Source organism: Arvicanthis niloticus, chromosome 1 (genome assembly GCF_011762505.2).
Source record: "Arvicanthis niloticus isolate mArvNil1 chromosome 1, mArvNil1.pat.X, whole genome shotgun sequence".
NCBI classification, from domain to species: domain Eukaryota; kingdom Metazoa; phylum Chordata; class Mammalia; order Rodentia; family Muridae; genus Arvicanthis; species Arvicanthis niloticus.
Genome location: NC_047658.1, coordinates 70,718,562 through 70,732,604, shown reverse-complemented (window position 1 = coordinate 70,732,604; position 14,043 = coordinate 70,718,562).

Genomic DNA, 14,043 nt, shown 5'->3' with positions numbered 1-14,043 from the left:
GCTGCGGGAGCATCGAGCCCCGCCCCGCCCCGCCCCGCCGGGTCCTAGCGCCCGCCCCCGTAAGCCCCGGGGAAGGGGCAAAGTCCGGGAGGAGCTGTACACCCGCAGAGGACCGGGAACCCGTGGGCAGTAGCCCAGTAGCAAAGTAGCCTGGGCTCTCAGAGTAAGGTTGAAGTGCCAAGAGGGATTCTGGAAGTTAACTGGGAGTCGCTTCTCTACTCCTCGCTCCCACCCTTGCAGGTACACGCTTCTCCAACAGCTTGTTCACACACACAACTCTTCGGAGATTCAAGGGTGGGCAGGCACACACACCCATGACGATTGAGAGACTAACTAGCAGGGATAGGGATGACAGCCCCTCAGTGGCTAACTTAGAGCTTGCAAACCCCAACAACCAAGAGCATAACAAGCCTCCTCCACACACCCAACTCAATTCCCAGTAGGATGTGCAAACCAAGCCGGAAGTTGATCCTACTTAAAAGGCTCAGGGTTCACAGGCTGGCCAGAATTTGGCAAAATTTCCACTTCAGTCTCACCCTGACCAGAGAGATGTCCTGAATCAGCACCCTCTTACATCCCTATTTGGCAGCTTCCAAACCCACGCAGCTCTCATCCGTGTACACACACCGGCCATAGGCTGACACCAGTTCTTAAGAGCACAGGGCCCCAGAATGCTGAAACTCCCCCCCCCGCCCCCCCGCCACCCCTCTACAGAATAGAGTGGCCCAGAGCCCCACTCTGTAGCCTGGTCTAAGATCTGTCACTAACTCCTCTGCCTACTCTTCCATTCTGGGAGCCCTGACCCCTTGTGTCAACTCTACCCCATCTACTCAATGAAAGCTAGGGCCAGGCCAGTATGAGCATGACAATCTTGTCACTGGTCCTGAGCCACAGAAGGGCAGGGAAGGCCTTTGATGTGCTCCTCTGGATAATAGAAGCAATAAGTGACCGCCATTGACCTAGTAGTGAGCTAATGGCTATCCCCACCAGCACCAAGCCTCTGCCACCCAGGGCTCCTGGCTGTGCCTTCTGCATTCTCTCTCTGGACCCTCAGAAGTCACCTCCTATCTTCACCACGTAGGTTGCTTTTCTTATAGGTGTTAAGAGAAAACCTCGGAGTCAGCACTGCAGGTTCACAAATAGATGTGTTTTTTTTCTTGAAGTGCTCAGGGCTCCGAGATGTTTGTAAATCATGCCCAATTTTAAAACGAGCAGGAAGTTGGATGTGGTAGCACAGGCCTATAATGAGCACAGGCCAGCTACTCAGGAGACTGATGAGGAAGATCCAAAGTTTAAGGCTTTCCTGGGCTACATATTGAGTTCAAAACCAGCACAGGCAATAAAATAAGAGCTTGACTCAATTTTTTTTTTTTTTTTTAAAGCTGAGGCTGTAACTTTGTCATAGAGCCTCAGGTTTAACAAATAAAAAATAATCAAGGGCAAACAGGTAGCCATGATGGCAAGCGGCCCTGAAGGGTGTTCTACAAAGTAAGTCTTCTAAAACAAAACAAAACTGCAGGTCCCCATCAGGCCTGTGCAATGACCTTAGATACCCAGGCCTCCCATCAATGTGGGAGGAATCGTCAGCTAATCACACCCACACCCTTTAAACCCACACTCTTTAGAAGTGTCTGGGAATAAGTAGGTGGCATTGGGGGGCTGGCTTTGAGCTTGAGAGGCCCCAGGCACTAACTCTCTGAACCTCCTCTGCCCGAGTCTACCTTGCCCAAGCCTGGTATGTTTGTGACACCAATACTCCTAGGTTGGCGGGAAGCCCAAAGGGACCTCAGCAAAGCCAAAGACTGCTTTGTGAGCTGGATCTTCAGGGACTGGCCATGAGGCAAAGATAGCAGCAGTGGCCTGATGGCTTTTGGAGCCCTGATAGTATGAATCTTGGCAGATTGCAGGCAGCAGAGTACTAAACCTCTCATGCCCACCTTCCAGTACAGAGTTGTGGGGAGATAAGGCTGGCGTGTGAGCAAGAAGTGGCTGTGAAGACAAGCTGACAGGACCCCACCCCTGAGGTGCTAGTCTGAGGGGAAAACAGCCAGCTAGTGAGGGACAGATGACAGGAGCCAAGCTGTCACTCACACAACACAGATTAAGAACAAATCTTTCATGTCTTAAGGGTCAAAAATAGCAGGCGACCCGCTGGAGGATGAGCAGAAGAATGTCACTTCATCCCACATATTAATTTGCCTATGCAGGACCCCCACCCCATGAATTTAGGTGTCCTTGGCTTTGAGGCTCCCAAGTCTATTGTACCACGTCCCTAAGCAAGAGAGACAAGAGAAGTGAACCAAGGACCTAGGGAAGAAGCTTGGCAGAAGGGTCTCAACATGAATCCCAGGACCCAGCCACCCCTGGTTCCTACTTTCTGGCTATGGACCTGGGTTCAAATCCAAACAATACCATTTTTTTTAGTTCTGTAACTAGAAGTAGATCCCCCCACATGCCAGTTTCCTCATCTGGAACATTAACCTCAGAATGACAGCAATAAAGGCTTTGGGCTTGGGTATATGTACCTTTCATCCTTCGACATGTAAACCAAACTGCAACCCACCCGGAGGATTGTCCAAAACTCATTGATTTAAAAAAAAAAAAAAGGATTAAGGAAAGATCATGATGTAGTTAGATTCTGGTGCGAGATTACACAGTGCAAAGGCTGGCAAAGAAAGACACTTGCTGTGCCTGGACAGTTTCCTAGAGCGAGGAAGTTTCCTAGAGCCCAGAAGGTGGGTGTGCCACCTCTGGAAGTCCATCAGAGGCTGGGCTGGCTCTTTCATGGCTCCCAGCTCCAAAAGCTTGCCACCGAGCAGGTGCCTTGGACTAGAGAGATTAGAGTTTATGTGGGGGAGGGGTAATCAGCAAGTGGAGCTCAGGGAGGCGAGAACTCAAGGCTCAGGGCGGCTCAGGGCGGCTCAGGGCAGACGGCACTGAGCAGCCCGGCTCTCATTTGCACCCTCATAAAGAAGGCCAGCGCTCCAAGGGGACTCAGCTCCTCAGCACTGTGGCTCCCAGAATAGGGGAGAAGCAGAGGTCCCTGAGATTTATACCAGACAGTTGGTACAGGGGTCATGCAGAACCTGCCCCTTAAAGCCCTCCACTCCCTGCACCAGCTCTAAAGACCTCCAGGCTGATGTCATCTGGACCCACCCTGACAAGTCGAGACACCAAGGCCTACAAATCAGAAGAATTGGAAATAAAAACCCAGAAGCTGGGTATGGTGGAGTATGTCTGTAATCCTAGCACTTTCCAGGCAGAGGCAGGAGGTTCAGGAGGAATTCAAAGTCATCTTTACCTATAGGAAATTTGAAGCTAGCCTGGGCTACACAAAACAAAGAAAAAAAGACCCAGTTCTCCCAGTCTGGGATAGCCCCTACTCCCATTGCATACCATCTTTTCTACTTGTGGGAACCCTGACAACTTGAAAACCCTCCACACACTCAGTGCCTGCCACTCTGCTTTGTTTTTGTGAGACATGGTCTAACTCTGTAATGGTCTAACTCTGTAATCTATCTAGCAGGCTGGTTTAGAATTTGAGTCAGTCCTGCCTCAGCCTCCAGTGGATTACAGAGATGAGTCAGTTACCCACGCTCAGCATACTCAAGTCTTGAGTGCTCACTCCTACTCACCATCTAGACAGACAGACAGACGGAGGTCTTTGGATGATAAATTACCCCCACGGGCCCCTTCTCCCCACCTTTCTCCTGGGGTAGCCCTGTCTGCCGTGAAGGATGGAGTAAATGTCAAGAAGTTGTCTACGGCAACACAGTCTGCCTTGAGATCACTGTTCTAGAAGACCAGACAGTGACTTGTGTGACATCACTGGGAAACAGAGTGGGGAGGTAGTTCCATACCTAGGACCTCAGGTCAAAATACTCTCAGGCCTCCAAGGTGGGCCGGGACTTGAGGGCCACGTCCTATTACAGTGATGATAGGAGCTGTATCCAAGCCCTACAAGGTCCGGATCTAACTGTTTACTCAAGGTGGGTCTCATGCCCTTGCTGAGCAAACAGCCCAAAGCTGCCCTGAGGGAGCCACAGCCACAAAGCCAGTCACCCAAGGTCACCGACATCCTCATTTGTGGTGACACTGTCACAGCTATATGTTGTCACTTGCTGTCCTATCTGAGTCCCACGTAGACACATATCTCAGTCACAAAAATGGCCAGCTTGATAAAAGGCCATGTACATACATGATTATACACACCATCAGAGTGAAGTTGTCAGATGAAAAGTGCATATGCAAGGTGCCTAGTGAAATGTGAGCTTCAGACACACACCAAATCCCGGTAGGTGTGTGATGGCTCGTGCCTTTGACCTCAGCTCCCCAGAGGCAGAGGCAGGAGAATCTCTGTGTGAATTTGAGGCCAGACTATCTCCATGGTAAGTTCCAGGTCAGCCAGAGCTATGTAGTGAGATTCTATGTTGAGAACACACACACACACACACATACACACACACACACACACACACACACACACACCAAATAATATTTACTACAAATATATCCCAGATATTTGCTAAATCTGAAAAGCTTGCATCTAAGGAACTGCCACCCTCATTGCACAACCTTACGATGTGTGCCACATCAACACACAGCAATTTCTACAGACGTCAGGCACCTACTATGTCAGTTATATATACATATGCATAAGTAACAGTGTGCACAGGCACATGTGAGGAGGCACCAGGCCCAGGGCAGGACTAGATTCATCTTGTCTTAGCTCCACAACAACCTAGGCCTATGGTTAGGCAGGGACCTAGGACCCTTTGACAGCAAGAAGATAAACCAATAAGAATCAGAATCTACAATTGGTGCCTCCACTTGATTCCCCTGGATATGGGAAGTCAGGCTACAGTCATGTCCATAATATCACCCTGACCACCCCCTAGTTCTACAGGGTGATGACTGTCCTGCTCAGGGCCCTCAGAGTCCACTCAGCTTTGAGATAAAAAAAAAAAAAAGGAGTTGGTGGGTTGTAAGAGGAGGCCCACATTCACAGAAACCCCAGGAGTTATTGCCCACCCTAGCAGAAGAAGGCCTAGACAATCTTCTCCTTGATATCCCTCACCACCCAGCCTTAGTACAAAGCCCAGGGAAGGGGGGGGGGAGCAGAGTCAGCAGATGGATCCGGTACCTCTAATAGGAAATTTAAGGGCTTCTGGAAGGCTACACTGACCCAACTATCAATCAAACTGAGCTTCTGCAGCCGTCAGGACCTTGTCAGCAGGGCCCCAGCACCACCGGGTGTGGTGGCCATCCAGGCTCTGGGATCCTTTTTGAGGTGGGAGGGTGAGGGAAGCACTGCCTTGGTTCTGTTAGAGTCCTGGCTACACCTCTTATCCTCTTATCTTAAGACAGTTCCCAAAGACTGAGGCAGGAGAGCCGAGAGAGGGACCTGTCCACTGTGAAGTCCTTCATTGAGGGGGTAGATTTCTCTCTCCTTAGAGCCTGGGGATGCCTTGGGCAGCAGAAACCTACAAAGCTCAGAAGGGAAGGCCTCAGAATCCAGGGCACAGAAACTAGAGGACAGATTGGGAATGACCTGCAGACAGAAGTACCCAGATTAGCAGTTCAAGAAAGTGGCTTGGGCAAGGAAGCCAGTCTGTCTGGGTAAGGGCCTCAATACTCCGTGCTAGGATCTAAAACAGTTTACTTGACTTCAGTCTGTCTAGACAGCCTTGTCTCTAAGAATGTAGACTGATGAGGTTTACATTATTACAGGGGAGCGAGTCGCTGAGCAGGGAGTGCTGAGCTTAGTGCCCTGACCACAGTGAATTCTCACTTAGTGCACATTGGATGATGACATACTGTCCACCTACCTCCGTCCTTATGTTCACACAGCACCTGCCAGCAGGGCACAGGGAGCCCAGCCCTACCTACTCCAGGGCAGAGAAAGCTATTTCTCAGGCTGAGTGAAGGGCTGGTGTGGGTGAGCCTCTTCAGGGCCTCTGCCATGAGAATGATGTTCTAGGTCCAGCTTCATTCTGGGATCATACATCTAGTCCTGGAACAGCCCTATAGTAGCTTCAGCTGCTGTGGCACATTGTTGCCTGAGGGGCTCTTCCTGCCCCAAGTCTGGGGAGTCCTGGGTCAGTGGGCATCTCCACGGCTTCCCTGGAGGAGGCTGCCTCCTTCAGCACCTTCTAAATTTAGGACTTGGTTCTGTGACTCATTTCTGAGTCTGCTTGGCTCCCTCCTCCAGGAGTATGCTCCCATGGTATTTTTATCCTCCACTGGCGCAAACTGAAGAATAGAGGCCCCAAATCCCACAGAAACCCCAGACTAAGAAGGGTTCCCTGCTCTCATTTGCCTGCATTGCTCTGGGTGCCTCTCTGGCCAGATCCTATACTCCAGCCCCACTTTTGTCTTCCCAGCTTTCTCTAGGCCCAACCACAGCCACTGATCTGGCTGTGTGGCCATCTTTGAGGCTGTCTCTCAGGGGAGAAAGGGTGGAACCAAGTCCTGCCCCCTCCCATCTGGCTTCTAGTCAGCCCACACCTGAAGGCAGGAGATCTGTTTCTTCACCAGACTCCCTCCTGTTGGACTTACTGCACTTTCCCTCCCTGCCTCTAAATAAGGAGTTTGAACCACATCATTACTTATAAAGGCTTAGAGCAAAGTTGAAATTACCACTGGGCCAGGCCTCTACCCACCTTCAAGCAGGGTGAGCCAGGGATGTAGTTTCTAATGTCTTGCGGTGGCTCCTGCCTGCCTGCCTCCTCTATCCTCCTCTGGCCCCAAAACCTGCTCCGTTCACAGAAAACATGGGCCAAGAATGGATACTTCTGTCCTGCAGGGAGGAAGACCCCTCACTATCTCTATACTTAGAAGGACCTAGAAGGGCCCAGGGTCTGGATCCTGTATTGTCAGAAATATAATATTCAACATGAGACAAGAATTCCCTTAACTCTGGGCCTTGGGATGTGGGCAGAGCGTGTACATTCTTTGGTGTCAACACTCCAGACATCGCTTTCCCTGGGACAGAAGAGGACACAAGAGCCCGAGTCCCCATTTAACTTTCAGAAATGTTGGCACCCTGGAGGCATGTTGTAAAAGTTTGGAGGAGATAAATAAACCCAGGGCTGCTGTCTGGCTGGAGAAGAACACCATCTGTATCCTGCCACAACCTGCCATCCCTGGAAACAGTAATAACCAGCACTTACTACTTACCACATGCCTGGTGCTGTTCTTTGTACTAGACAGGTTATAACTCATTTAATTTATAGTTCACCCCCCAGACAGCCCTGGATAATGCTTGCCACCTCCACTTTAGAGATGACTGGAGACATGAAAGGGGGGCAATGACTTATCCAGGGTCACAGTATTGACACTGTGAGAGTTAATGAAAACCCAGGACTGACTGCATGCCTGGCTCCCATTGGTTCTAAGAAAGCTCTTCTCAGAGTATATATTAGATACTCCATAAATGATTGATGAAGATGTTAGGTCACTGCTATGTAATGGAAAGATCTACATCCTAGTCCAATTCTGTCCCAGCTCATGTGTGTCCTTAAGTGCGACCCTTCCTAAGGCTGATGTGGTAGCACATGCTTACACAGAACTCTGGAGCTGAGGAAGAAAGAAATACTTCAGGTCTGAAGCCAGCCTGGGCTACATAATAATATGCTGTCTAAAAAAAGAAATCCAGGGGTGGTGGTAGCAACATGCCTTTGATCCCAGCACGTGGGAAGCAGAGGCAGTCAGATCTGAGTTCAAGACCAGCCTGGTCAACAGAATGAGTTCCAGGACAGCCAGACAAACCCACAGTACACAGAGAAACTGCCAAAAAGAGGCCTGGCGGTGGTGGCGCACACCTTTGATCCCAGCACTTGGGAGGCAGGCGGATTTCTGAGTTCGAGGCCAGCCTGGTCTACAGAGTGAGTTCCAGGACAGCCAGGGCTATACAGAGAAACCCTGTCTCGAGAAACCAAAAAAAAAAAAAAAAGAAAGAAAGAAAGAAAGAAAGAAAAAGAAAAAGAAAAAAAAAGAAAAAAAGAAAATGCCAAGAAGAAGAAGGAGGAAGAGGAAATACCTTGGGGCGGGAGAGGAGGGAGGGTGGGAAGGCCAGTGGGAGAGAGAGAGGGGAGGATAATTTCCAACCCCCTCATGCTTTTTTGAGGGGGTCTTATATATCATATACCAGGCAGTCCTCAAACTTGCTGTGTAGCTAAGGATGACCTTGGACTTCTGACCCTCCTGTCTCTACCTCCTGAGTACTGGGATTATGAAAATATGCCACCATATTCAGTTTATGCAGTGCTGGGAATTGAACTCAGGACTTTGTACACATTAGGCAAGTATTCTACTAATTGAGCTGCATTCCCAGTCTTCTGTTTCCTTTAGCTTTAGTTTCTTGGCTGGAAAACAAAACAATAAGTGGGGGCCAAAGGATTAGATCCTTGGAGCTGGGACAGATCTTGGATCTCTACATGTATCCACCTTTCCCTAGTTACCCAAGGAGGCCCCATAAGCACCCGGACCTCAGTGACTCCCAGCCTTTTCCCTCATCCGTCTACCCGCAGAGCCTCTGAGAATGCTCCAGAAACAGATGCATAAAGCTTACTGCTGCAAGGCAGAGAAACATAGAAACGTGCACTTCCCTAGTGGACAGCTGCTTGGTCATGTGTGTCATGTGTGTCCATGGTGCCACCTTATTCCTCTACATGTTCCAGAGGCTCGCAAAGCCTCATTTCAATGTGTAGCATTTCCTCTCATCATGCAGGCGAGCTCCACTACCACCTCTCATTGCTGCTGGCCCCAACTAAAGTGATCAGAGCACCAGTATCCAGCTCAGGGCTCCTTCCCTTTCCTGTCCACTCAGAGTCCGTTTCCCTTAGTGATGCCCCTCATCTGACACACTTGGGATACTATTTTGAAAGCAGAGTTTACACAGCTCCAGCTACACCAGTGGTTCTCAAACTTCCTAATGCTACGTCCCTTTAATACAGTTCCTCATATTGTGGTAAACCCCAACCATAAAATGACTCCATTGCTACTTGAGAACTATATTTTTGTTACTGTTATGAATCATAATATAAGTATCTGATATGCAGGATATCTGATATGCAACTTCAACGGGGCTGTTGAGTACCGCCAATCTACACTGTTCTTTTTCTCCTGGATGTTCAGATCCTTTTTTGCTTTCTGAGACTGTTGGTCAACTCTGAGTAGCTGGGCCTTCATCTTTATGCCTAGTTGGGTCAGAAGCAGAACTGTGACTCACTTTTCTCAAACAAGTGAGCTTGGTAAATTTGCATCCAACAAAGCTAGTCTTTGTGAGGTGAAGAGCTCCAGGCCCAAAGGTAAAAAGGCTGGGCTCTAGCCCCACCTCATAGTGACTTGGGCTAGCCCCAGGGCCTGTAGGTGCCTTCGGGTTTGCAATTTGCAAAAAGAGGAAATGGGTTTCTCAGCCTGCAATCAACTGACTGTAATAATCTTCTGCTTTTACCGACTGCTTGGGAGTTTCATTTTCATCCTTGGATCTCATTTGATCCTCCCAACAAGCTGATTCCATTTATAAATGAGAAAGCTTAGGTTCCCAAGGAAGCAATTTACACGCCACACAGCAAGTCAAAAGTGGAGGCTAGGCTATAGCTCTGAAATCCTACTCTGGACCTTTAAGTTTCATTGTAAAGTCCGTTGTGAGGATCAAAGCAACGAGGGGGCTGTGTTTTGCAAACAATAAAAGGTTCATAGAAAGAAGAGTGGACAGCTCCAGCTCTGTTACTACACAGTACAGTTCTTTGCTCAGGCGCCCCCGCGCGTCCAACATGAGGACCTCATAGCGCAGGCGCCTTTTTTAGTGTTTAATTGAGGTTGTGAGGCCCGCATCTGCGCATGCGCCTTCTAGCGAGCACGCCCTGCTCTCCCGAAGGACACGCAGCGGCCCTGCGGACCCCTGGGGTTTCCCTTAAGTGTCGCCGTCTCCACAGCCCTCGAGCAGCGAGGCGCGGGGAGGCCGCCGCCCCGTGAAGCCTATTCGACCACTTACAGTGGCCGGACCAAGCGCCAGACGGGCAGAGGGCAGAGGCTTGGGTGCTGTGCTTCGCCCTAGTAAAAACTACGTTTCCGGAAAGTGGTGAGGTCGCAGAAGAGCAAATTGGGAGTTGGAGTTTGGAGACAATGGAGGTCCTCTGCAGGGGTCAAGGCAGTGAGGAGGTGGAGCCTGAACTCTACACCAGGGCTTGTGGGTTCTAAGGACGCAGAAATTACACAGTAGCTAGCTTGTATCTTAGAAAGAACACTAAGTTGTCTGCAATTGTCCCACCGCTGGTCAGCACTGATCACCATTGGCTTGGACTCTTCTGTCCTGCTGGCAAATCCCAACCGTGTGTGTGTGTGTCCGTCCGTCCCAAGTGCGGCGATTACAAGTCTGTGCCAATATGCCCAGCTTAATGAAGAAGAGCTTTGTGCAATGATAAAAATGTTCACTACCTCCACAGTCCAATATCTTTGCCACAAATTTGTGACTATTTGACATATGGCTAAATGCCATGCAAGAATTAAAAATTTTAGGCGGCCTTGATGTCCCAGGAGTTCAAGATGGGAGGGACATCAGTCTGAGGTCAGACTGGGCTCCATAGTGGAACCTCAGTGGCAGGCAAATCATTTGCCTAGCAGACAGGAGGCCCTGGGTTTGATACAAATGACACATACCACCCTAATTGAATGACATTTTAAACGAAACTAGTTTTAATTAATGCAAATGGCTACTTTGTGTCTAGGGCTCCTTTGTTGAACAGTTCCATAAATTAAATCTGTTGCCGGCTTCAACATAATGGTCTCACCTTACTTGAGAGGCTCACCTTTCAGTTTCTTCCAGCCTACTCACTTCCTTCTTGCTCCATTGTTTGTCCCTTGCAACCTAAAAATTAGGTTGGATTGTAAAAAATTTCCCTACTGTTCATTAGGCTGGAATAACAGGCGCAAAAAAAAAGCCAGCTGTAAAATTAACAGGAAATAATATTTTCCCAAGGACATACTGTAGCTATAAAAATGTTATAATGACCTCCTGCTTTGAGTAACAATTTATTTCTTACCAACCCAGCAGGCTTGTTTTCTGAAATCGTAGGCTATCTGGAGCTTTGCTATTGGAAATAATATGAACAAAATGGAGAGTCTTCCCCAGGGGATCTGAGCCACTGAGCAGACTCTGGTACAGAGATCCACATAAATGGCTTCTGAACATGGTACATCAGTAGTCCTCAACCTTCCTAATGCTGCAACCCCTTAATACACGTTGTGATGACCTGTCGCGCACCGCTATCTGACCAGCAGAAAGACACAACACAATGGAGTCCTTCCCAAAGCAGTTTACTCAGGTTCTCAGCAAGATTCTGACAAGTGGCCCCGAGCCTTCCCCGTGTCCGCTTTAAATCCCTGTAGCCAGCCAATGCACTCCGGCCACGTCCATGTGGCGTCTCTACAATGGCTTACGTCAGATCGGCCCATATCATGCAACAACCTCATGCCAAATTAGGGCTTGTTTACAACTTGGCTGTTCTGGCAGCCAGCGCCATCTTAGGGCGAGATCAACTGGCGTCTCAAAATGACCCCCCAACCAAAAATTATTTTCATTGCTACTTTGTAACTATAATTTTGCTACTGTTATGAACTGTAATGTACATATGTATGTTTTCTGATGGTCTTAGGTGACCCCTGTGAAAGGGTTGTGTGACTCCCTAAAGAAGTTGCAACCCACAGGTTGAAAACCACTATGTTACCTCTCTCTTAATTTTATTGTTTTCAAGGAAGCCGGATTCAGGGTCCACTTGGCAGTGCAGACTTGATACGCCTTTCAAACTGTGTTGCTTAAATAGCACTGGACCACAAGACTCAGTTAGCTGAGGCTGGGGATAGGTGACTGGGGTTACTGGGCTGTGCAGCCAAAAGCATGGGGTGTGCTATCCATTGTGCCGGGGCTGCCTGCTACTTTAAACCAAAATTTCAGAAATTAAAAAAAAAAAAAAAAGCCAAAGCTATGTTAAACATTCTAACTAGCTGAGTACCTGATAAGAACTCAAACGATCTTGGATAGGTAGAATGCTGCAGGGCTAGAGCTAGCTTTTCTTGAACTATCTTTAACCCTTTAAATAGCCATTTATTGGGCTGGAGAGATGGCTCAGTGGTTAAGAGCACTCACTGACTCACACTGACTGCTTTTCCAGAGCTCCTGAGTTCTATTCCCAGCAACCACATGGTGGCTCACAACCATCTGTAATAGGATCTGATGCCCTCTTCTGGTGTGTCTGAAAACAGCTACAGTGTACTCATATAAATAAAATAAATCTTTAAAAAAAAAAAATAGCCATTTATTGCCCACATTTGCATTTGACCTGATATCCTTGTGGCTATCAGGTAAAGTCCTCTTTGGAATGTATAAACATATGCCTAGCTTTCACCATCAGCCAAGAACTGCCATCAGGTAGCCTGAGACCTGTAGCAGGCATTGCTCTACTTTGATGTAACCTGCCCACCTGATGTTTCTACTAATACATCTGAACAGTGTCTTGGTTTGTCATTTTATTCTGCTACTATAAAAACTCTGTACTGTTACTACTTTGGAGCATGGTATTTGTGGTAACCTTCTCTGTGTTCTCTGGGCCATTAGACTCATATCTGGCTCCAGAATAAACTCTCTCTTAGTCACTGTGAGGTGAGATCTGTGTTTCTGAGTTGAAATCCTGCTGGTGGTGGCCAACATGCTGAGGTACACGGCAGTGGGCATGTGCAGGGTGCTGCAGACACCTGTCAGCGGCTTTCTGGTGTTCTTGGCAGAACGACTGTAGCAGCCCACTCCATTATGTAACTGGTCCCTGGGTCCTGAGCTCTTCCAAAAGCTCATTGCTGTCCTCTGGGTCTCTGTCTTTGGCTTCTGATTGATTTTATCCCTGGGGTGAAAAGTGAAAAGTGAAAATGACCAAAGCCTGTGATGAAAACTCCATTTCATGATGTGTCTCTTCTCAAATGTGGTCCCCATAAGCAATACTACATATTTTGGTTTGAGTATACGTACCGTGCTGTTGGTCTACATCAAGATCTTTCTGATGGTCCACAGGTAGCTTCAGCACACCAAACTAATAACCAGGCAAGAGCTGCTCTTTAGGTGAAGATCTGTGGGGTTGTCATTGGGGGTGACTGTGGACTCATGTTCTATGCTAGGTACTAGTGAATGCCATCAGTTTTATCCAACCCCCTCCTCCTTTTCAGCCAGTTCAGGCTAAGGATAAATGTGGTGGGCAATGATCATAGCCATTCTCTTGTCACATGCCAACGCAACACTGTCAACTCCACAATTTATTCCTGCTTAGATGAAGACTGCCACTATTTTACAAAATCACCCATAGGCATATGCTAGATAGACGTCAAGAGTAGGAATGGACAGACAGACAGGATGCGACACAGCCTTCTCTCAGTGTGATCTATGACCTCAGCTGTGGTCTCCTCCAGAAGGCACAAACCCACAGTAAACGAAAAGACAAGGCATGCATGTCTGATACACACTGTGCACCATCAATTACTTTTCCCATTGCCTTGATTAAACACCTCAAAGAGCAACAAATAGGAGAAAGTGCTTATTTTGACTTATAGTTTGAGGATATGGTCCATGATGGCAGGGAAGTCATGCAGGAAGAAGTGTGAGGCTGGACGAAGAGAGTGATGACTGTTTGTGTCTAGTTCACCTTCTTTTTAATCAGCTGGTGCCCTCAGCCCGGGGGGAAAAGTACTGCTCTTGTTAGGGAGGCTCTTCCTACCTCAATTAACCTAATCTAGATCATCTCTAAAATCACACCCAGGGATTTGTTTTCATTCTAAATCTCATCAAGTTAGCATTCATGATAAATCGTCAGTTTACCCCAGGGAACATGTGGCTCCGTTTGTACTTCCCTGGAGATGCACATAGCGAGCTGATAGGTATGTGCGATAAGACTGATCCAAGAGCTGTGCAGTATTTTAATGGTTCTATGTAGCTTCTCTTGCTGTGGGGATGATGTTGACAGCCTGAATGGATTCTGAAAGACAAGGTTTTCTTCT